Source organism: Dermacentor variabilis, unplaced genomic scaffold, assembly GCF_050947875.1.
Source record: "Dermacentor variabilis isolate Ectoservices unplaced genomic scaffold, ASM5094787v1 scaffold_16, whole genome shotgun sequence".
NCBI classification, from domain to species: domain Eukaryota; kingdom Metazoa; phylum Arthropoda; class Arachnida; order Ixodida; family Ixodidae; genus Dermacentor; species Dermacentor variabilis.
Window position 1 is genome coordinate 4862503 of NW_027460324.1, and position 24165 is coordinate 4886667.

The window sequence follows — 24165 nt, forward strand, 5'->3', positions numbered from 1 at the left end:
GTTTTTTTGTTGTCGACAAACAAACTGGGGGTAAGGGGGTGTGACAAGCATGTGACGCCCCCTCGGGCATCATCTTCGTTGGCCCGCCAGGCTCGGTAGGCAACATTGGCCACCGCACCCAATAAACACCGACGAGCTAGCACAGCTGCTCGATCGGCGTCAGTCATCGTTCATCACCACCACGCTGCGGAGCGTCCGCCTAACGGAGGGTGCCTCGAGGCCTCCCTTGTTCGCTAATTCGGGCGGATCGTGACAATGTTGTATGATGATCTCTATCTGGGTTTAAAAGACTGATACATCATGGTATTTGGTCTTGTAGGCAGCACAGTGCGAGATCTATATCATGCTGTCTACCAGTCTGGTAAAGAGTTCTATGGGTCAGGTAGGAATATATATCGGACTCATACAAGGACCCGTACAAACCATACATATTCCTAAGAGACTTGTAAGACGATGAGCAAAACGTGAACAAGGTGAATGCAGGAGCCAACGTTTCGACAAGTGGACTTGTCTTCTTCAAGGCCACGTTTCGACAAGTCCACTTGTCGAAACGTTGGCTCCTGCATTCACCTTGTTCACGCTTTGCTCATCGTCTTGAATTGCCATCTCCCGCATTCCCCGTCTTTTCTCAAGAGACTTGTAGAAATTTATATCAGCTTTTTTTCTTTTTTTGCTAGGGATGGCGTCTGACTTTAAAACTGTAGGATCACACGTATTTTTGTTGGCATAAAGTTACGACTGAAGCGCTTTCTATGGGATAACTTGCTCGTCTGTAAATTAATCAAAGGGCAGCTCTACGTGGCCTTCGCTCACGGAACCGTACGAATAAACATGGATCGTTTTCCTCATCACGACTGCGCATTGCTCACTCGTGGAGGCCAGAGGTCAACCGCTCAGTTCAAATATGCGCGGTGAAGCGCGCGCCGGGCAATTAGAGAGAGGATGAAAGCGTCCTCGGCAGTTTCGTTTTCTTATTCGTTTGGCGCTCAACCGCGTTTCCTCAAGGGGTGCTGAAGATAGCGCCAACCTTTCCTTTCTCGTTACGAACCACTTCTCTCTTTTATTCATCGCAACAGGTATAGTCTCGACTCGAAGAAACAGCCAAGTCGGCGACGCTTTGCGAGTGTACAGAATCTGCCTTCCACCTTCGCCACGGGGAGTAGGGTGCACTTCACAAGCCCCCACATACTCGATCAGAACTGCTTGCGGCTGGTTCACAAGTCGCCACTGCAGCTCCAAATATCTTCTTCGGCGCTTATCCGTCCCACTGTACACTACAATAGCGTGCGAACGTTCTTGTACAGGTTCATATTCCCAAAAGCTTCGCCGCAACCTGCACCACCAGCGGTTGCGACTAATTAGATCATCGCTGCGACCTTGCAAACCCCACCCTCTAACGACATAAGCCCTGAGGAATCGGACCGTTGCGGTTGAGAAAGTGGATGCGGCGAGCGTGACGTGCGAGCAGTACAAGCAAGGGACCAGCAGCTGCGCACCTGCGGAGAACGCGCTCCCGGGCGCCATCAGCCCCATCGTCATTTCACGCGCGGCGGCGGCGACGCTCCCTTCGGCACTGCGGCAAAGACGGCCCGAGCCAGCGGCAGCGACCTGCCAAGCAGGTGAGTGCGACGCCTTTGCAGTGTGTATTTCTCGCATTCTAACCAGCGCCCCTCGCTGCGCCCGTCCGGCCGCGATCGGAGTGGCCGAACGGGTTTTTTTGCATCCCTCGGAACAGCGCCGCTCAGGTCCTCCCCGCGGGAAGATGTGTTCCCTTCCCTTCGCTCCTTTCGGGCTGTGGGCCGACCATTCCCCCCACCCCTTGAGGTGCGCGCTGCCTCTCCGCTGTCGTAGTGCACAAGCAGCGCGGCCGAAAATCGGCGACGATGTCCGCGCGCAGCCTGCTTGCCATGCGCGGCAACCGCCGTTTGTTTACGTCCCTTGCCGGATGATTGATTCACGGGCGCACCCAGCTGCGTCCGAGCCAAGTGATGTGCGTTCTTGTTTTGCAGTCCGCCCGGACGAAATTTTCCGCCGCCGAAGGACGTAATGCGCGCATTCTCTGATACGGATCCCAGTAAAGAGTCTCCCACGGTCCCTGACCGTGAGTCGGGACACGCTGTCCTGCGGTTTTGAACATGTCGTTGCACCTCTAATCCGCGCTCGTTGTCGGATGCCCGCGGCGCAGTTGCCCCGCGCGCATTCTTGGCGGCCACAAATATTTTTGTTTGAGAAGGCGGCAGTTAGAGGCTTTGCTCAGAACATACCACGTACGGCTTCGTTTCGTTTGATTCCTCTCGTCCTTGTCGCGCTGGAAGGGAGCCGTGCTATCTAGCGATATGCCGCTGCTCTGTAATTAGCGACGATGACGCCGAAGGATTCTCGAGAAGGAACTAGCGCACGCGGCTTGCAGCGGTTTCGGTCCATGCGGAACCGTCGTGTGTGTTCCGGTAACATATCGACGGGGCGCGCGGCTTGTAATGTTGGAAACATCGCGTGCCGCGAGGGAGTGCCAGGTACACCGTCGTACTGTCACGTCATGTGTGGCGCCGCGCGTCCGTCTCACCTCTTGACCGTTTGGCATCATATCGCGCCGCGTGCTGAGCGTCATCCGCCGCGTTCCGTCTGTCGTCGCCCGTATCGATCACGACTAGCGCGTGTTTGCGGCCCGTGTAGGACGTACCACGTACGCTTTGAACAACTTTCCAGAAATGAGCGAGAAGGAAGGGGGTTAACCGAGGGGCCCGATTTTTATTAGTCATATCATAAGAAGCCAACAAACACTGACACCAAGGATAACATAGGAGAAATTACTTGTGCCTAATAAATGAAATAAAGACACTATAAATTAATGGAAATTGAAGTGGATGGAAATTTAAACAACTTGCCGCAGGTGGGAACCAAACCCACAACCTTCGCATGTGTTTGTTGGCTTCTTATGATATTTCTATAAATGAGGGGTTTAGTATTTGTAGAGCAGACGAGGCATTTTCGCCGCCCAGACACAATTCCGTTGAACCGTTAGGGCAGCTGCCTTCTTGCCTGATATTTATTTTCCAGGGGATCTAGCTACGCCTGTTTAAGCGTGTACGCAGACGTCTCAGACAGTGTCGGGTATACTTTTGTATTGGGTCCAGTATTCCTTAGATATTGAGAACGTGCATTTGGTGCTGGATCGAAGCTCATTCACCACTATGCTGTAGAATATAAAGTAACCTCCTGTGCTGTGCTGGCACAGCTTTTAACAGAAATTTTATTCATAAAAGGCTCAAGCTGGAGTGCTAGAGGGTAGGCTAGGTGGACACCAGCTTCTAAAATTTTCAGTGCCGCTAAAGTCCCTGTGAGTCGAATGTTACTCCTAATAATGTTAACCCTTCATATATAAATTATGAAAATAGATTCGTTCTCCTTAAAGTGCTGTGTGGTGAAGTGTTGTGCTGGACATTGCAAGATACAAACTGGGCCATTAAAAAGCTGTTGGCCCAAGTGCGAGTACGCTGTCGCAGAGACTGGTCTTATGAATTTGTAGATGGCATGTAAAATGATGAGCTCTTTGGTGGCAAAAATATAATGTTCAAATTGTTTGCAACACCAAAAAAATTTGTTGATTCCACACAGCTCTCCATTATTGCTGGAATATAGTGCAGCAGCTAATGTCACTTGTGTTTTCATGATGACTGTGTCACTAATGCTTGAACACTATGCCTGCCTGAAAATTTCTAGTGCCTATTTATTGTTTCACCATACAGAAATGTAGGCATCATCCGCATTATAAGTTCCCCTCAAAGAACAAGGTGTTAGTCCATGTGTCATATTGATGTGTAAAGATTAAGTGCCATGAATTGTCTTTGCCACACTGCAGGGGAGGGTATTCTGTAAAGGCTCACTCACACTAGGCCGATTCGACACCGATTTCGGTCTGCTGACTCTCCGCAACGTTTTTTTCCTTTGGGTCGGTGCCGACAATGTGCCAACGGTTGGCGGAGAGCTCCGAGTCGGTACAGTGTGACAGAGGCGCTGAGACGAAGGTAAAAAACACTGTCACCGGCAGTCGGCAGGCGTGTTGGATCAGCCTAGTGTGAGTGAGCCTTAAGTCTCAGACTAGTGAATGTGCCCATTTCGCCTGCTGTTGAAGTGTTGATTGGTTGGGCTGGGGTACCAGCAAGAAAGAAACAGGCACTCCTAGCCAGTTTCCTTCTCGCTGGTTCAGCTCCAGCCAGTCAGCGGCAGTTGAAAGGGACAGTTCAATAGGTGGCTAATTACACAACACCCCTCTGTAGTCTAACCCTCATGGCGTGCATGTGCTAGCACATTATGCTGTAATACACAATATAAACAACTGATAATTAGGTTAATTCGTAATGGTTGGCAGTGCAACAGAAGCAAGGACAAGCAGGGACATCTCATGGTCAGCTGTGCAGCTCTACAAACAATGTCTCTGTTAAATGACATTGCATGTATGTACTGGACAGAATGAAAAAAAGGCAACAAAAAAAACCTGGGGTAATCACAACCGAAAGCTTTTACTTGCTACATGCCGATCCAGCAGAGCCTAATCTCTCACACTGCAGCAAATACATTTGAATATTCAATTTGGGAAGGGTATCACCTCTGCCACACAGATGAAAGGTACTTGTTGTGAAAGCACATAAACCCACAAATGTAACACGCAACAAACAAAAATTAAGTGATTTTTCTTTCTTTCTTTGTATTTCCTTTTTTTCTCTCTCAGTCTTTTTCACTTGCCAGAACGACTGCTGTACTTCCGGCTGTCTCTTATGCCCAGTTCCATAACCAGAAAGAATTCCTGATCACTTAGGTTCACAGGTGGTTGACTGAAGCTGAACAGTGTGCCCTCATTTGGGTTTGTCTTCCTTATGTCTACCAGCACAGTAGCATTGCTGCTAAGCAGGATTGTGCCCGTCCTGCTTCATTACTTGCCCTTGCTTATATTACACTTCCATTGTTATCACAAACATACAGTAAATGCAAAATAAAACATGCTGATCAAATTTGTGTCAAGTGAAAACTAGGCTTCACGTTGATGCATCATCGGCATAAGTGGTCATCACGATATCAGCACTACTTTTCTAATTTTAGCAGGCACAGAGCTTTCTGTAGGCATCAGAGTACTCTTGCATTGTACAACATATGTTATGATTTCAAGTATTGTTATATATAGTGAGCTCTTTCTTTTTCAGATTTTTTTCTTTCAGTGGTTTCCAATTTTATATGTCATAGACCTTCTTACTCATATATAGGTTGTGGACCCTTGTGAAATTTTTTCTTTTACATTTCACCCAGAAACATGCAAAGAAGAAATGAACAGTTGGGCATGGTTCTACTGTCAGGAGTAAGGCAGTATATGTAATTTTCAGTCTGCAGCCAGTTAGGTGGCTGCAAAAATTTATTTTATTTTATTCTCATTTTAAACCACCTGCACACTGCTCCGACTTCTGTCATAAACAGCTCATTAGAATGGGGAAGTGGGCAGTAGGGGTTGTTGGGTTACAAGTGCCCCATGACTTGATCACTTAGCAGAAACAAAGTTACAAGTCTATTCCATGTGTAGTAATAAAAAGCCACTGATGTGGTTGACACACAGGTCAAGCTATAAGTCTTCTTGAATGCCAATCCTGTTTCTATTTTTTTTTGTTTTTCACATGAGAGAATGCTGCTTCACTACCTCATCATCATCAGCCTGTTTTGCAATGTCCACCTCCATACTCTGCTTCTGATTTCTTATAGACTCATCAGTGTGAGCACGTAGTCATCAGCATACAAGCATGCTTTGTAAGTCAATCCTTCAACTATATGATTTATAAAAATTAGCAAGAACATCAGAATCACAAGATCTATATTTTGGCAAGCTGCTGCTGTTGGTCATTAAAGAAAAACAGGTGTAATAAGGATAAAATTCCTACTGCAGGCTGGAAAACAAACAAACGAATGAGTCACTGCTGTTTTTTCTGGTCTACACAGCAACAAGTGCTGATGGTAACTGGCACTGTGTGCACTTAAGGAGACTAATTTTATCAGCTGAAAGATGCATTGTATTTAACTACAAAGCAGGTCAAGGAAAACGCACTTGTGGGCTGACAGGATTTTCTATATTATTTTATTTTATTCTTCAAAAATTGGTACCTGAATCACTGTGACCTAGCTACAGGAGCTGCATTTTGGTGGAGGTAGCAGTGCAAATGTGCTTGTGTGTAGATTTAAGGGTACATTGATGAACACCAGATGGGCAGGACTAATTTGTAATCTTCCACTACGACCTCTCTCTTTTCAGATGTTTAGCTTTTGAATGTTGGACAGACACTAAAGGGAAAAATTATTTGAGTGGTATCTGTAAATGACCCTTCTACAATTAAAAAAAAAAAACCACTCTTGCTATCGGAAGTTCAGTGAGGCAGAAATTATGCAAAAAGGAAAGACAGCAGATGGTGCAACGGCCTTGAAGTTCTCATACGAGCTTGCCCTAATGTCGTGGATATCAATGTCATCTGCTCAAACCTCATTAATTTTTTATCAGTATAGTAGGACTACATTTTATTTCAGCAGATCTCATGATTGAACTGAGCAAGCTTGGAATAATTCTTGCTGAGTCACAATGGTCAAAATAGAAAAAAAAATATTTCAAAATATGTGATGCCCTAGCATGTTGGCACTGAGGTTTTAATATCAAATTAAAAAAAAATGGAAGTTGGACTTTCATTGTCTCTTCTGATAATCAACCAATCACTGCAGAACCATGTGTCTTTAGTGTCCGTTCAGAGCCTCGTCAATCATTTTATAAATGTATTTGGCTTCAGTTACAGTTCAACTTCAGTTGGTCTTTCTGCTGTGAATACACAAATGGAGCAAAGAAAAGTTGTAGTTTCAGATAGATCAGGTACTAGAAGCCAATTCAATTTGATGTAGTTGCATTGTGTTTTAAGTGTATGCAATGCTGACAATGCCAAGGACTGCATTGGGGTTTCTTTACTAGGCAATGCTGCTGCTCTAATATCTTGACATGTACAAGGTTGAAGCACTGCATAAACATTCACAAGAAGGAAACTAGGGCAAACTCAGCATCTGCGAAGCAGTCCACTGTAGCTGTTGGGGCTGAAGGCAGTTGGGCAGGTGAGGAGACCTCGTACTAGGAAGATGCCCTCTCGTAATATTGTTACAGTAATATTCCTCTAGAGGAGCATCGACGAAGAAGACACTTTTGATCTGGCGTGTAGATTCGCCCATATGGTTCAGTGCTTGCTCTCCTTGTAAATATATTGTAAATGCATTTCCCTGTTGTGTCTGGGTCTACGTAATATCTTGGCGAAGATGCAGGGGGTCTGACGCAAGATGGAGCTCTGCAGCAGTTGCCACTATAGGCATGTCTTCCGGCAGTGAAACTGCATCAGCAGCCATGCCAGCCATCATCCTGGCTCTATGTCGTGATCCTGGGACATTTTCTGGCGCTGGTGGTGATGATGTTGACAACTGGATTCGACTTGTGAGTGCGTAAGCGCACTTTAGAGGTAGGACCCGACCTTGATGCTGGTGAACATATTTTATCTAAAGGGAACTGCGAAGGCCTGGTTCGATAACAACGAAGAGGAGTTCACAAGCCGGAGCGTATTTAAGACAAAACTTCGGGAGTTGTTTGGCCAACCTGCAGGCTGCCAGCGTTCCACCAAGAAAGAGCTTGCCATGCATGTGCATCTACCGAGTCTACTGGTTGTACTGGGACACTGACTGTTTGTCTCGCAATCCTGTGGTTCCATCTGAAGCCTCCGATGGTGCGCTTGCATGTCTACTCGTGCTCTCCACTTTTGAGCCACGTCCGTGATCAACAGCGCCATGATCCCATCTTAGGCGAGCTTATTCAGAAGCTGGATTCTCCAGCATCCAATCCGTTCCTTCGCCTCTTCGTGCTTAAAGATGGCGCATTATATAGCCACAATGTCCACCCGGATGGACACGAACTGCTGCTTGTCCTTCCTACACATCTGCGCTTGAGCGTTCTCGGCCAGCTCCATGACACCTCACCCGCTGGTCATCTTGGAGTTTCCCGGACCTACGATCGCATTCGGTATCGCTTCTTTTGGCCCTGTCTTTACCGCTTCGTTCGTCGCTGCGTTGCTGCATGTGACCCGTGCCAATGTCAAAAGAAACCACTTATGCCTCCTGCTGGCCTCCTTCAGCCCCGCGACATCCCATCTGAACCCTTCTTCTGAGTTGGTCTTGATCTCTTCGGTTCTCTCCCTGCCTCTACTGCTGGCAACAAATGGATTGCCATTGCTACAGAGACCACACCACCCGATACGCAATTACACACGCTCTCCCTACCAGTTGTGCAGTGGACGTCACTGATTTCCTGCTACGTGATGTCATCTTGCATCATGGAGCCCCTTGTGAGCTCCTCACTGACTGTGGCGCTGATTTTTCTCGTGCATGACAAAACACAAATTTACTATGGCTTACCACCCACAAACGAACGGCTTGACTGAACGATTCAGCGGGATGCTAACTGACATGCTTTCTATGCATGTTTCTTCTGACCATCAAGACTGGGACACTGCATTGCCCTTCGTTACATTTGCCTACAATTCCTCCCGTCATGATACCGCTGGTTTTTCACCCTTTTATCTTCTGTTTGGCCACCACCCAACACTACCTTTTGACACTATCATTCCCGCTGCTGACTATTTGTGCCCTGATTACACCCGAAATGCAATTTCCAAAGCTTACAAGGCACACCATATTGCTCGCCATTGCCTTACAGCATTGCAAGACCACCAGAGGCACCACTATGACTCCCGTCATCGCAATGTTATCTATACCCCGGGCGCCTTTGTGCTTCTGTGGACTCTGACTCGGCATATCAGACTCTCTGAAAAATTGCTTTCTTGGTACTCCAAACCCTACCGTGTCTTAAGATGTGTAACAGATGTCACTTATGCGATTGGCCCACCTCAAGTCTACCTCTTCCTTCATTTTGCCGCCTACAGACGTTTTTCACATATCCCGCCTTTAACTTTACCGCTCTCATACACCATAGCAAGCACCGTGACGGCGATTCAACAACTGGAGGTCATGTTACGGTGATATTCCTCTAGAAGTGCATGGACAAAGATGATGCTTTTGAGCTGGCACGCGCATAAGGCTCAGTGCTTGCTCTCCTTGTAAATATATTGCAAATACGTTTCCCTGTTGTGTCAGCCTCCATGTAACAATATTGTAAAAGTTATTTGCAATACTTCAAGTCTCAATGTTGCCGATGCAGGCAACATTGAAAACAACTGTAGAACAACACTGAGAACTACTCTACGTACAGTGGTGCCTAAAGATAATAAACAGCACATACTCATGGCATAGATGGAAATCCTACATTAAGTGCAGCAAGAATTACAGTGGCAATTTATAGTTCAACATTTCGGCTTGGTAGATAACAAGAATCATGGTACTGTAAATTGTCATTGCAATTCTTGCCATATTGATATTAACAAATCTGAACCCCTCTGCTTTGTGTGCAGGAAGTGCAGGCACATTGATAGGCCAGTGCTACCAACAGAGACCATTTATCTAGAGTTCGAATATTAATGAATTACTTGGAAAGCTAGAAGCCTTTGTGCATCTTAGCAGTGTCCTAGGCACATAAGGAACATGACATAAAGGCAGAAGAACGGCACCAGGCTTCACTGCGAAATCTAGGTCAGGTGCAGGGTGAAGACATAACAGCAGAAGAATAGACAGTGGGTCGAGTGTGGGGCTTCCCTGCTTGGGGATTCGGGAAAGGAAACCCTTCTGCTGACTCACTCAGTGGAACGACTAAAACTGGATCGCATCCAAAGGTTGCACCAAACAGGATGACACAGCACCTACAAGGATTTACTAGACATGTTGTTGGTGTGAAGTATGGTGTATGAAGCAAGCCAACCGGAAAGACATACAGAAGCTGTCAGGCAAGAGCAGTGACCAAAGTGTGAGGGAGTTATTGGAAACTTTTCACATAAGAAAGAAAGGGTCTGCTTGTATTATGGACACATATATACGTTGCTTTCTTCAAAAGGCAGCTTGTGGCAATGTGTTTCTTTGTTACACATTCTCTGTACTGTGTGCTATGTGTGCATGAGCGTCTTAGTTTTGTATCTGGGTCCGCTGCTAAAAAGTTGGTAGTTGGCACTTCTTTGGGTCTTTCCGGTTATCTGGCTTCATGTCCTGTACTTTGTGCTAAGAACAACACTTATAGTAAACCTAAACACCAATTTGCCCTAGAACAAGTTCACATGGAAGGGTGGCGGGTGATATTCTTACAGGGCAGTATCTTAGGATATTACCTAGAGGGAGATCTGGTGGTAATGTCAATGTGAATTTTGTAGTCTTCCATCATGGGAATATGGGTTTGGCTTGTATTAAACATCGTTTGGCCTTAGACAGGGTCACAGCTGTGCTGATAAAATTTTCTAGGTATAAACTCTTCATAAAAGACCTTGGTTCTCCTGCCTTACACTGTACAGTATTGGTTCCTCACATCTGAGACAAGAATTAGCATTTTCCATTTTGCAGCCCTCACTGCCTAACTGCACTTAATAAATCAATCTAAAACAAAGCATCTCACATTATCCCCTCTCAATACTTAAGTCAGTAGTATTTCATTAAAACAGTCACTTGGCTTGCCTTCAATTGCATTGTGCCATGTCATCTTGCACCTTTGCCAGCTTCATTCTTTTTTCTATTGCCTGAAGTCGCACGATATGCTGTTAAAGCCACAGTTCAGAATATTGCCCAACCTTAATGCTTAGCCAGACAATAATAACATGTGTAAATTGTCACTCATTGCTTCTCGGCCAATCAGCTAAAATCAATTTGTCACACGTCAGCTGTAAACACATACTCTTTGCCCTTTGCAGTAGTGTGGAATGCTCTTCCTGATCACAGTCACGTGCATAGACCACAAAATATTCAGAGGAAAACTATCTACCTGGTGTGCATAGCTTCATACACACACTGCTCCTGAACTGATGCACTGCACAAACTCTAGGAAACATATCACGTAATAGTTCTGCGGGAAACTGCAAGGTGAAGAGAAGTAATTAATTAAGGGAAAATGAAACATCTACTCAATCGTCCCGGACCAGGATGAATTTTTCTTCAACTGCGAATATTTTCTTTTGGGCAACCTGTATGGGTTTCCTTTGTAGCAATTGCTACGATTGGGTAGATTAGTCATTTTCCCTTAATTAATTAATTCTCTCCACCTTGTGGGTTTCCACAGAACTATAACGTGAAACTCTTGCCTTTGCTTCGAGTTGTTGACAAATTCGACTTCGCCCTGCCATCTGCTAGCTGCCTGGTTAGCTCAGACGGTAGAGCGGCTGCCCCAGTAAGGTGGTGGTCCCGGGTTTGAGTCCTGGACCAGGACGAATTTTTTTTCAACTGCAAGGCTTTTCTGTTGAGGAACCTGTATGGGTTTCTTTTGTAGCAATTTCTACGATTGGGTGGATGTCTCATTTTTCCCTTAATTAGCTAGGAAACATACCTACTTGCTAAATTTTTTGTTTTCCAAGTTTGTCTTTACCCTCTGTACTTGTTTTCAGCGTATGGACATTTAGCTTTGACAGTTGTTTGCTTTTACGTTTCTCATAACTATTGCAACTGCATTTCCGTTATATGTTCTCTAAATGCTTGAGAGTATCCTGATGTTACGGGCTTTTTCACATCCCCCTCCTCCCCACCCTTTGATAATGGATTTGGCGCCTAAAGGGAGAAATACGTGAAACAGTATGTCAGGTATAATGCAAAGGACAGAAAGACAGGGCAGACCTAGTTTTGAGCTCGTAACTATTGTCTAGAGCATGTAAGCAGTTGTGTATTATAGTAATGGAATAGGTGCCACATGAAGAGAAACAAGTCAAGTATGGCAGAAAACTAGGTGTCCAGACAAGTGATAAGTTCACAGGAAGACCAGCAGATGTCTCCGAAGTCAACGTTGCCTCCATTGAGGCCTGACAAAGACAAGTCCTCTTTTCAAAACTTTGACTCTAGAGACATTTCTTGTTCAACCACTGTCGATCACAGAGAATTAAACGTTGTGATGAGATTAGGAAAGTTGTGAGCAAAATCTGAATCATTTTATTACACATAGGTAAAGTGATCCACATACACATGTTATATGCAGGAGGAGGAGGGCGATAGTCAGACTGAAGTCCTACAACATCCAATTTAAAGAGAATGGAGTCTACTGTTTGGTTGCTGTAGATAGCTAAGAGAGGCATTTGACCTGCAGTGGACATGAAAAGGGCTGATGATGCGAGGGATGATCTTGTCTGTATCTTTGTTAGCCCATGGGATGGATGGGGGGTTTTGTGTGAGAAGCATGAAAGATGAGTGGAGGCACTGACTGATTAGCTTGGCTTTCACTGGTGCTCTTTCTTGGCAGCAGTGTGCAACCTTGCTATGCTTAGGGGGCAAAGCTTCTTTGGAAACTGTCATTAGAATAATTCTTCTCATGCTTATCAGAAACAAGTCCTCTGTCAGTGCGTTGAATGGGAGCATAACCGCAGCATGTTCAAAACCTACCACTGACTTTCGTGGTTCAGTATGTGGGAGAGTGGAAGTGCAGGCAGAACACATTTGTTAGAAGGACCTCATGAATACATAGGTTGTAAGTGACTGTGAACATACGTAACTACAGTGCCATACACACTATAGTGATGGAAACATAGTTGCACTGAGCAAGCGAAACTGCAGATCACTCAGGATTTAAAATCTAGAGGCAGCCCAGAATTTAACTGCACTTTATAGGCAGCTGTAGGCAAACCTGGGGGAAAATTTGATTGCAGTACAAGGTAAAGACTTGTACTTAGAGGTCCCCATCGTATCCCCAGTGGCCTGGCACCTCTGAATACCATTTGGCCTGCTCTCAAGTCTTGCATTAAAAAAAGAAAGAGAGTCTGTGTGACAAATTCTGACACCAGTATTCCTGCCTCTTCTTGGATGTCTCTGCTTTTTACATATCGATCTCCTTGTGACTGTATTCCTGCCTCTTCTTGGATGTCTCTGCTTTTTACATATCGATCTCCTTGTGACTGCTTTTAAATCCAAATGCTTCATAATTCTTTGGGCTTGTCTCATCTATTGAGAGTGGAAGGAAATTATACTTTTTAAAATATGCTCAGTCCTTTCCCTGGCTTACATGCAACAGTGACAAAGGTAATCTACGTTATCAAACTTGTTACTATACAGCATTTCATTTGCAAGCATCCAGCCCAACCACTGGAAAGCAAGGCACTCTTGTTGGAGTTGTCAAAAATGATTGTTTTTTAACACCTTCAAATTGAATGTCCCCAACTGCAGTAAATTATGGGACCAATATACATTTGTGGATAGCTCCAGATTAATTTTTACCTCCTGGAGTTCTTTAATGTGTACTTACTGAGTGCATGACCATGTTTGCATTTTGCTCCCATCAAAATGCAACAAACCCACAGCTTCCATAACGGTGCGGCAGAGCTATAACCTTCACTTACTTCTGCATCTTGGTTGCTCCCTTGTAAACACTCTCGTAATTTCTTACTTTTTTTAAAATTTTACTTAGCTATCTTAGGCTTGTCATGCTCCACTGTAGCAGCTGTACTCGCCATGCTATTCTTCACACTGCAGTGGTACAGGCACTGAATGCCCACAGCACTCATTGTTCCTCCACTTGTAGGGGTGTTGGAATATTAGAAAATTTTGATTGACAGGTCATATAAGGCCCTATTGGATTCAGTCTTCAAATTGAATAATTGGTGTTTGTAAACGTGAATATTTTTCAAACAATTTTTAAGTAGTTTAAATGCTCTAGTGTGTGCACTCAAATAAAAAATGTGAGCAGAAGTGCCATAAATTTTCATCTTGGCAGCCATAGCAGGCAAAAGAATGCAGGCCCTCCGGTAATCAAGAGTATATAGTTGTAAGCATGAAATGGCTACCAGCAAAGCAGATTGGTTGGAGTAATTAGGACGGTTGCTCACATCCATCTCACGGTCATCCACGGCACACGACGCTGCTGGCCTGGTCACACAGCGTGGCGCCATCTCTCGAGAGAAAGAGGCAGTGCAAAAACCGCACTGCGAGATCTAGGACCGCTGGCATTGAAAAGAGCACAAACAACCCTGTCCCAGTGCCGAAAGATGACAATCAAGTGTGTGGTGCACTGTATCTGCCTTTTGAACATCACTATTGGAAATGACAGATAAAGCTTCAACGTACTAGAAGTTACAGCTTGAGTGATATTGTGAACAAACATTAAAAGGAAGTTGGAAGCAATACTTTTGGTAACTTGTTTGGGCAGTAACTAGTGCATGTAATGCGGGTCTGTGCAAAGGGTTCGAGGCCAGAGACCGCATTTTCTAAAGTTTTGGCTGGTTGCCCAGATGTTCTCGTCAGAGTGCCAAGATAATGGCTCCGGCTTTTGGCTCAAGGTCACTTGAAGGTCACTGACAATGGGAGCTAACAGCATATCATGCTTAAAAAAAGAAACATTAGAAGTTACGTATATAGCAGAGCCACTGTACATTACTCGGGGAGCCAGACCTTTTCTTCTGAATCAGGATTCTCTGAAGAATTCCGGGTATGCAAGCTAAGTGCCTTTTTGTTTTGTATGCTCTATTTCAACCTTTAAGAAACACTGTTTCATAACGTGCAACAGTACAACAGAAATTTGCTAACATTGTGAATACTACGATATGAATATCATTCTATGTTCATGATGAAAATGACTGCTTTTTATTCAAAAAGTAGTCGATGCTTGATTTGGTCTCAAAAATTACTATTCCCACACCCCTGTTTGTCTATACTTTTCTACTATGGCTAAGCTTCGTGCTGAAGCTTAGTCCCAAATGTTGGGTACTTCATGTCTCCTCGGATTGTTTTATTTGTTGTACTGCCAGAAACCCTGTTCTTGACTTCAAGGCTAGAGTTGCTGCCTGATCCCAGCCATACTTCTGCATTCAGCAACCTACCATTGCAGCCTTGCACATTACGCTAATTACTTCGTATTTGTATCACATGCTTTCTGACAGCAACATTGTTGCTTTCTTTACTTCCTTTCTCTACTCTTTTTTGCAGTCTTCCCGTATTCATCCATGCACTGAAAGATTTGCACGCTTTGACTATAGGTAATTGTGAGCGCTACAACATAATTGTGTTGCCATATCATCTTTATACCATTAGCATTTTTTTCTTTGAACAAATGTTTTAAGATAGCGCGGGTGGCAGATTACATGATGTCACCTCCCCAGGTAGCTTGCTTGAAGACTTAGAGTTCACTTGCATGACATATATTGGAATTGTAAATTAGCTAATTAACAATATTGTTACAGTAACTCTGGTGTTATACTAACTAATCAGGTAATTAGTCATTCACTTTGGGGCACGTGTAATTGCAGAATTGAAGCTGGGTGGTGACTAGGTCTATTTAATGGAAGTCATAATACTAACACCAGTTTCAAGATATTTGTTCCTGACATGTTCTACAAAATCTTATTGCCATTACAGTTATTTTCCTCCCAGAGTTCATGGAGGGAGCCCTTTGAGAAACTAGTAACTTATGTATTTCGTAACACGTGTTTAAGATGGATTCTGAACTCCCAAGATTGCTTTTGAAGTCTCGAGACTCGTGCCACTTTCGAGTGATGCGAGGGCCTTGATTTTTGTAAAATTGACATGAATTTATTGGTACTAGGCTTCAATTTGGCTAATTGCAACATGTGCTCTAAAGGTTAATCATTAAAAAGCTTCATAGCTTTTTAACCTTTTTAAAATTTTCTTAAACTTTTTTTGGCTTTAGGTAGTGCAACAAAGACAAAAAAAGAGCGAATTTACAGGACATGCACTTTGCTTTTTTATCTCATGTTTATTTTGATGGTATTGCTTTTAGCGGTTTCTGTTGTACTTAAGCATTTGACTTTCATTAACGAAATTCAGTTGTGAGAAACAACAGTGGCTTTCCAGCTAGTTCACTCTATTGTCTTATCATGCTACCTCAATAAATTATGAATCCACTGCAATATTACCACCTTGCTGTATTGCAAGTAAAAAGTTTATTGATGAAGTTTGTGAACATTGCACATTGTTGGCCTATATTTTCAGTTTTCAACTTAGCCACCTGCAGAGGCAGGGTTGTACTTTCTTGTGCAAATGAGTTTTAAACAATTCCAATTGAGGTTAGAAACAACAAGCCAGTGGCATAGCCAGAAATGTTTTCACCTTCTTCACCATGGAGAGTGGGGGGGGGTGCATGGCCAGTGTAACCCTCCCCCTGGCTACGCCACTACAACAAACACTATCCCATAATGCCCATCTTTTCTTGTGTGTATATGTGTGTAGTAAATTCCAAGCCTCTTGCCTTCGCTGCACAAGTAGTCACCAACTTTTGAAGGCAACTTCAACTATCCATTAGAACAGTCCCATTGGTGAACACAAGGCTTGGTTGGCAATGTGTCAATTTTCCCTATTTGTTGACTTGGCAAATTAATTCATAGTTTGAAGAGTTATACACCTGTGACATAGGTGCATTCAATTGCGATCAAGCTGTTGGGGTTGAGCTGAGTCCACATCGAGTGTTCCTTCACTCATGACTTTGCTCCATCTGGAATCACAAGTTGTGCATTGGCCACTAAAGATTGATTGTAGGCTGACATCTGCACTGTGATTTTTACTGCATATTAGAAAAATTTCTAAGTGCTTTGGATCACATATCAAAAGTTGGTGCACTACAGCTCACCCAACTTGATCCAAGTTTTTGTACTGGGTAGCAGCAATCAATGTTGATTGAAGTTAGAATATTTCATCTCTATTGGGCTCCATAGCAAGCAGAAGTGTCTGTGCAACATTGATATTAGACCTAGAAATTTAAATCGGTCAACAGATAAACCCTATTTAACATCCTATATAATTACCTACCGTCCCTGGCAAAATCATGGAACATATCATATACTTGCATATCACAAAATTCTCGAACTCAATCTGCTCTTTTCGCCCTTGTCGACATGGGTTTTACAAAGGGAATTCTTGCGAAAGGCAGTTGGCCATCTTCCCTCATGACCTGCATTTTAACCTTGACAGTGACCGTCAGACTGATGCTGCATTCCTCGTTTTCGCAAAAGCATTTGACACGATTCCTCATAAGCGTTTGCTTTTAAAGTTGTCTCAATTCAACTTGCACAAACAGGTAGCAAACTGGAGCATTCTTCACTAACTGTTATTAGTTTGTCTTCGTTAATAACCATTATTCTAATAGGCTCCCCATAAAGTCAGGCATCCTGCAGAGGGCCCTCCTAGGACTGCTACCTTAAAAAAAACTATATCGGTGATCAACCAGTGCAGATGATTGTGTAATCTACTGCACAGTTGCCAACAGATTTGACCACACACACATCCAGAACAACCTTAACAATGTACAAGAAAGATGTAATTGCCATCTAATTAACTTGAATCCTAATCAATGTAAACTTGTTTCCTTCTCTTTCTGCCATAACCCCCTCAGTTTTACCTATTCAATTGCTAACTTTCCAATACAATCAGTCCAATCATTCAAATATCTCATTGTCGCTCTGTCTTCTAATCCGTCCTGGTGCTCGCACACTACTAAGGTTATTTTAGCTGCTAATAAATCACCGAGATTTCTTAGGCACCATCTACGTCATACTCCGCAACATGTAAAACCGTTGCCGTACAAATCATATCATCATCATCATGATGATCATCACCATCAGCCTGGTTACACCCACTGCAGGGCAAAGGCCTCTCCCATACTTCTCCAACTCCAAACTAGGAATAGGCGAGAATCAGATGTACGCGTTAAGAGACAAAGCCGGCAATATCACTCCTAATAAGGATAAGATAGGTCAAGTGGCTGAGGTGTTCTATAAAGATTTATACAGTATCGGTAGCACCCACGAAGATAATGGTAGAGGGAATAGGCTAGAGGAATTTGACATCGCACAAGTAACGCCGGAAGAAGTAAAGAAAGCCTAGGGGAGCTATGCAAAGAGGGAAGGCAGCGGGGGAGGATCAGGTTACAGCAGATTTGTTGAAGGATGGTGGGCAGATTGTTCTAGAAAAACTGGCCACCCTTTATACGCAATGCCTCATGACCTCGAGCGTACCGGAATCTTGAAAGAACGCCAACATAATCTTAATCCATAAGAAAGGGGACGCCAAAGTCTTGAAAAATTATAGACCGATCAGCTTACTGTCCGTTGTCTACAAAGTATTTACTAACGTAATTGCAAATACAATCAGGAACACCTTATACTTCTGTCAAGAAAGGACCAGGCAGGATTTTGTAAAGGCTACTCAACAATAGACTATATCCACATTATAAATCAGGTGATAGAGAAATGTAACCAACCCTTATATATAGCTTTCATTGGTTACGAGAAAGCGTTTGATTCAGTCAAAACCTCAGCAGTCATGGAGGCATTACGGAATCAGGGTGTAGACGAGCCATATGTAAAAATACTGAAAGATATCTATTGCGGCTCCACAGCCACTGTAGTCCTCCATAAAGGAAGCAACAAAATCCCAATAAAGATAGGCGTCAGACAGGAAGATACAATCTCTCCAATGCTATTCACAGCCTGTTGACAGGAGGTATTCAGAGACCTGGATTGGTAAGAATTGGGGATAAGAGTTAATGGAGAATACCTTAGTAACTTGCGATTTGCTGATGATATTGCCTTGCTTAGTAACTCAGGGGACCAATTGCAATGCATGCTCACTGACCTGGAGAGGCAAAGCAGAAGAGTGGGTCTAAACATTAATCTGCAGAAAACTAAAGTAATGTTTAACAGTCTCGAATACAGCAAGCTCTCCCATTAATTCAACAAACATGTCAATTCACCAAGCACCAGGAGTCTTGATGTCGATGTTTATGTCCCCTACAACCGAAAATGAAATAATTTCTGTATTCAGAAATCTTAAAAACAGTAGGGCTTTAGATATTAACGGTTTTCAAATAAAACCTCTAAAGTATGTAATTGATTTGTTAGCCGCAATATTACCATACATATTCAACCTTTGTCTCAGTAGTGGAGTATTTCCTAAGCAGATGCAGATAGCAAAAGTTATCGTGATACACAAAAGAGGCGATACCTCTGAATTGTCAAATTATAGGCCAATTTCTATTCTACCGGTAATTTCTAAAGGCATAGAAAAAATTATTCACACGAGAATAACTAATTTTTTATATAAGAATTCCGTTTTGTCGAATGATCAGTTCGGATTCAGACCAAGAAGATCCACTGAGTTGGCACTGCTTAAGCAAAAGGAACTCATCATAAATGCATTTGAAGACAACCTCCTTGTCCTCGGGATTTATATGGACTTTTCCAAAGCCTTTGATTTAATCAATCGTGACTTGTTAGTAAATAAACTAAACCACTATGGTATAAGAGGGATTCCTAATTCCTTTATACGGTCATACCTTCAACATCGTAAACAAATTGTAGCACACAATGATGCTCTGTCTGATAGCCAATACATAAAATCGGGCGTGCCGCAAGGCAGCATCTTAGGCCCTTTGTTGTTTTTAGTTTACTTAAATGATATATTTTACACTAAACTACTGGTGAACCTTACTGCCTACGCTGATGATCTTACGGTTCTCATTACGGGTAGTAGAGAAAATGACATCCTCTAGAGGTAATGAGTTTTTGCAATACATGTGTCAGTGGTCGCAGGAAAATTACCTAAAGGTGAACACAAGCAAAACTAAATTTGCCATAGTATTTCGAGCAAAAAACAAAGTTTTAAAAGATATTATGCTTAGGTTTGGGAACAACTGTATTGAAATCGTGCATACTATCAAATGTCTGGGAGTAACCTTCTCGGAATCGCTTAATTGGGACGCCCAAATTAATAACATACGATCAAAAATGAACAAAATGAATGGGGTGCTATGTCGTCAACGGTATGTGCTATCAACAAGAATTAAACTATTAATCTACAACGCTTTCTTAGTTCCAGTACTTAACTATTGCCGCACTGTCTGGGACACAAGTACGAAGCATAATTTATCCAAGATTATTGTTACTCAGAAACGTGCGATAAGATTAATTGCTAACATACCATGGTATGCCCACACAGAAAGCTATTATTCCGAGCATAACATCATTCAAGTGCCTAATCTTTATGCCTTCAGATTAATTCTTATGTACAAGAATGCTATTAGAACAAACAACGCAGATATGTTGACAGTATTCAACCTTCAAAGCCATGTGCCTATGTACAATGTACGCCGTTGCACCGCTTGGTCTACACCGTTTTGTCGGACTGTGTGCTGATTTCAATCAAGCGCCTATAAACTTCCCTGTTACCTTAACACACTTGAACGTAATAACATCTCACTGGAAGAAATATCGAAAAATAAGTTAGTGTTTTGCCGCTCCTGCACTAATGTATGGTGTTTCATTCTGTTTTTGTATGTTGTGCTATTGTTTCTTACATCACACAATGTTAACAAATGCACTAAGGCTGTTGTCAATTTTGTACGTAAATTTTCTTACTGATCCCTACTGTATTCTTGCCCTTGTACGTTCACAAATTTCGCAATGTATTCCAATGTTTCTAGTATTTCTCTGCGTTTGTCATGACTAAGCTGTTTCCTCGTCATACTGTCATGTGGGGCGTAATGGGGCTTTTTCAAGCCGCTGCATGCGGCTTTTGCCCTTACGTCCACTCTCATTCTGTATTCTGTGGAAAGAGAGAAATAAAGATTATTATTATATTATTATCTATATTATATATAATATATAAACATAGAAAGAGAACAGCAGTTTACGATAGGTAGCGAGGCACTGGAAGTTGTAAGGGAATACGTCTACTTAGGGCAGGTAGTGACCGCGGATCCGGATCATGGGACTGAAATAATCAGAAGAGTAAGAATGGGCGGGGGTGCGTTTGGCAGGCATTCTCAGATCATGAACAGCAGATTGCCACTATCCCTCAAGAGAAAGGTGTATAATAGCTGTGTCTTACTAGTACTCACCTACGGGGCAGCAACCTGGAGGCTTACGAAATGGGTTCTACTTAAATTGAGGACGACACAACGAGCTATGGAAAGACGAATGGTGGGTGCAACGTTAAAGGGATAAGAAGAGAGCAGATTGGGTGAGGGAACAAACGCGAGTTAACAACATCTTAGTTAAAATCAAGAAAAAGAAATGGGTATGGCCAGGGCATGTAATGAGGCGGGAAGATAACCGGTGGTCATTAAGGGTTGCGGACTGGATTCCAAGGGAAGGGAAGCGTAGCAGGGGGCGGGCGGCAGAAAGTTAGGTGGACGGATGAGCTTAAGAAGTTTTCAGGCCACAATTAGCACATGACCGGGACAAATCATTTTCGAGATCAAAACTTGAGTATGCATCTCCAATCTGGAACCAGCATCAAACTTATATCATAGATACACTCATGCTACTAGGTTTATTCCTTCTTCATATTCATGTGATATCAGCATTTCATCATTGAAAGCAAAATCTGGTTTGTCAACACTTGCTTTCCATTGACAGGTTGCCACCCTCTCTCTCTTCCATTAATTTTTTTGCACAGTTCCCTTAATTGCCCACTGTACATCACACGCCCCCTTCATGCACATCTCGCCGCACCAGTCATCATCCCCTTCAGGTTGCATGCGCACGTGCCCAGACCACTACATTTCAAGCATAAATTTTTCATTCAAGCAGCAGGAGACTGGAACAGCTTTCCACACACCATCACAGCCATCGCAAGCCCATCTGCCTTTGCCGAAGCTGTTGTCATCCTCACCCATACTTCAAAATGAACTCCCGTTTCTAGTATTTATTTTGTGATCCACCACTTATGTAATGCCACTTCCAATAGGGTTTTTAAGGAAATAAAGTAAAGTGAAGGAAACATGGATGTAATACGATTGAAGAGGACAATACAAATGCCTTGTTCTTGTCGTGTCAGGGTCTTGTGACTATCTTTTCAAACCATGAATTCTTACCAGTTTGCTTTTCTTTCTGTTGTCCAAACAAATTAGTGCCTGGCTGGCTGATTTGATCTTTGGGTTTATCATAAATAGCAATGGTCATTGTGGCCACCCTTGTGAAGTCCCATTTTTATTTTTACATTAGTTACAATCTTCACTCCTATTCATGAAACTTCCACAGTGTTGTCCCCTTAGACTTCTTGTAAGCACAGTTGGACTACTACTATTCCAAAATGTGCCACAGCAGGCCAAACACTGATATATTCTTTGAGGCTTCCTTTACATGCTGTTGATCATCAAAGGACTGCTGCCTATGTATCCATATATTGCATCTTGATTCTTTAGGCTATTGTGACAGACATTCAGTATTCTCTGTAGGTGCAATAGTTATGGTTAAAATATGATGGTGTACCTAGTATTATTTAGCTTTGTTTATTTTTGTTATATTTCTAACCCTTCACGGAAAGCCTTTCTTTTTAAACATTTGCCTATACTAGAGCGGCAAGTATCGGATTCTTGTGTGATAGCTTGTATTTTACTTCTTCATTTATTATTATACGATTGTTTTTGCATATGTTCAACATCATCTTTTCTATAACACCTTCGTATCCATCTGATTTCTCATTGTTCACGTTCATGTCACCTAAAATGAGTTTCTACTTAGCCTCTTATTGGTTTAGGGCCTTCATTTTGTCAAGTACGTTCTTTATTTCGAGAAATCCTCGGTGCAGGTACACAAACGCAGTCTGCGATCCGTCCCTCCCCGACGCATGCGGCTTCGTTGTCACGCGCTCCCCGCATGCCGACCGCGCACACACCGTTGCCTACTGTCCCGTGCCTGCTCATCATCATCATCATCAGCCTATGTCATGGCCACTGCAAGACGAAAGCCTCTCCCCGCAATCTCCAGTTACCACGGTCCTGTGCCAGCCGATTCCAACTAGCACCCGCAAATTTCCTGATTTCGTCGCACCACCTAGTCCTCTGTTGTCCTCTACAGTGCTTCCCTTCTTTTGGTACCCATTGTGTCAGCCTAACGGTCCAACGGTTATCTAATGTGCGCATTACATGACCTGCCCAGCGCCATTTTTTTCTCTTAATGTCTATTAGAATATCGTCTGCACTTATTAGCTCTCTGATTCAAACCGCTCTCTTTCTGTCTCTTAAAGTTATGCCTAGTATTCTTCATTCCATCGCTCTTTGCACAGTCCTCAATTTGTTCTCAAGTTTCTTTGTCAGTCTCCAAGTCTCTGCCTCATATGTCAGCACCGGTAAAATGCACTGATTGTATACCTTCCTTTTCAATGATAACGGTAAGCTTCCAGTCAGGAGCTCACAATATCTGCCTTATGCGATCCAACCCATTTTTATTCTTCTGTGAATTTCCTTCTCATGGTCAGGGTTCCTTGTGATTAGTTGACCTAGGTGAACATACTTCTTCGCAGACTCTAGAGGCTGACTGGTGATCCTGAATTCTTGTTCCCTTGCCTGGTCGTTCATAACTATCTTTGTCTTCTGCATATTAATCTTCAGCCCCACTCTTACACTCTTTCTGTTAAGGTCCTCAATCATTTGTTGTAACTCGTCTGCAGTGTTGCTGAACAGAACGACGTCATCGGCAAACCGCAGGTTGCTGAGATATTCGCCATCGATCCTTACTCCCAAACCTTCCCAGTTTAATAGCTTGAATATTTCTTCCAAGCACGCAGTGAATAGCATTGGAGAGACTGTGTCTCCTTGTCTGACTCCTTTCTTTATGGGTATCTTCCTACTTTTCTTGTGTAGAATTAAGGTGGCTGTGGAATCTCTGTAGATATTTTCCAAGGTATTTACGTAAACGGTCTGTACTCCTTGATTACGCAATGCCTCTATGATTGCTGGTGCCTCTACTGAATCAACTGCTTTTTCACTATCTATGAAAGCCATATAAAGAGGCTTATTGTACTCTGCTGATTTCTCGATAACCTGATTAATGACATGGATGTGATCCATTGTAGAGAATCCTTTCCTGAAGCCCGCCTGTTCCCTTGATTGACTAAAGTCCAACGTTGCCCTTATCCTGTTGGAGATTATTTTGGTAAATATTTTATATAATACTGGGAATAAGCTAATAGGCCTATAATTTTTCAGTTCTTTAATGTCTCCCTTTTTGTGTATTAGTATAATGTTTGCATTCTTCCAGT

At 43.1% G+C, this 24165-nt stretch overlaps 1 protein-coding gene across 1 annotated transcript in view; it reads left to right on the forward strand.

Moving 5' to 3' along the window:
• Positions 1 to 1168: 1168 nt before the first annotated feature.
• The window catches only part of LOC142568039 (1-phosphatidylinositol 4,5-bisphosphate phosphodiesterase-like), a 272674-nt gene continuing 249677 nt past the window's right edge, over positions 1169 to 24165 (forward strand). The window contains exon 1 of the mRNA XM_075678120.1: positions 1169 to 1619. The gene's annotated coding sequence lies outside the window, so the exon portion shown is untranslated. The remainder of the gene's footprint in view (positions 1620 to 24165) is intronic.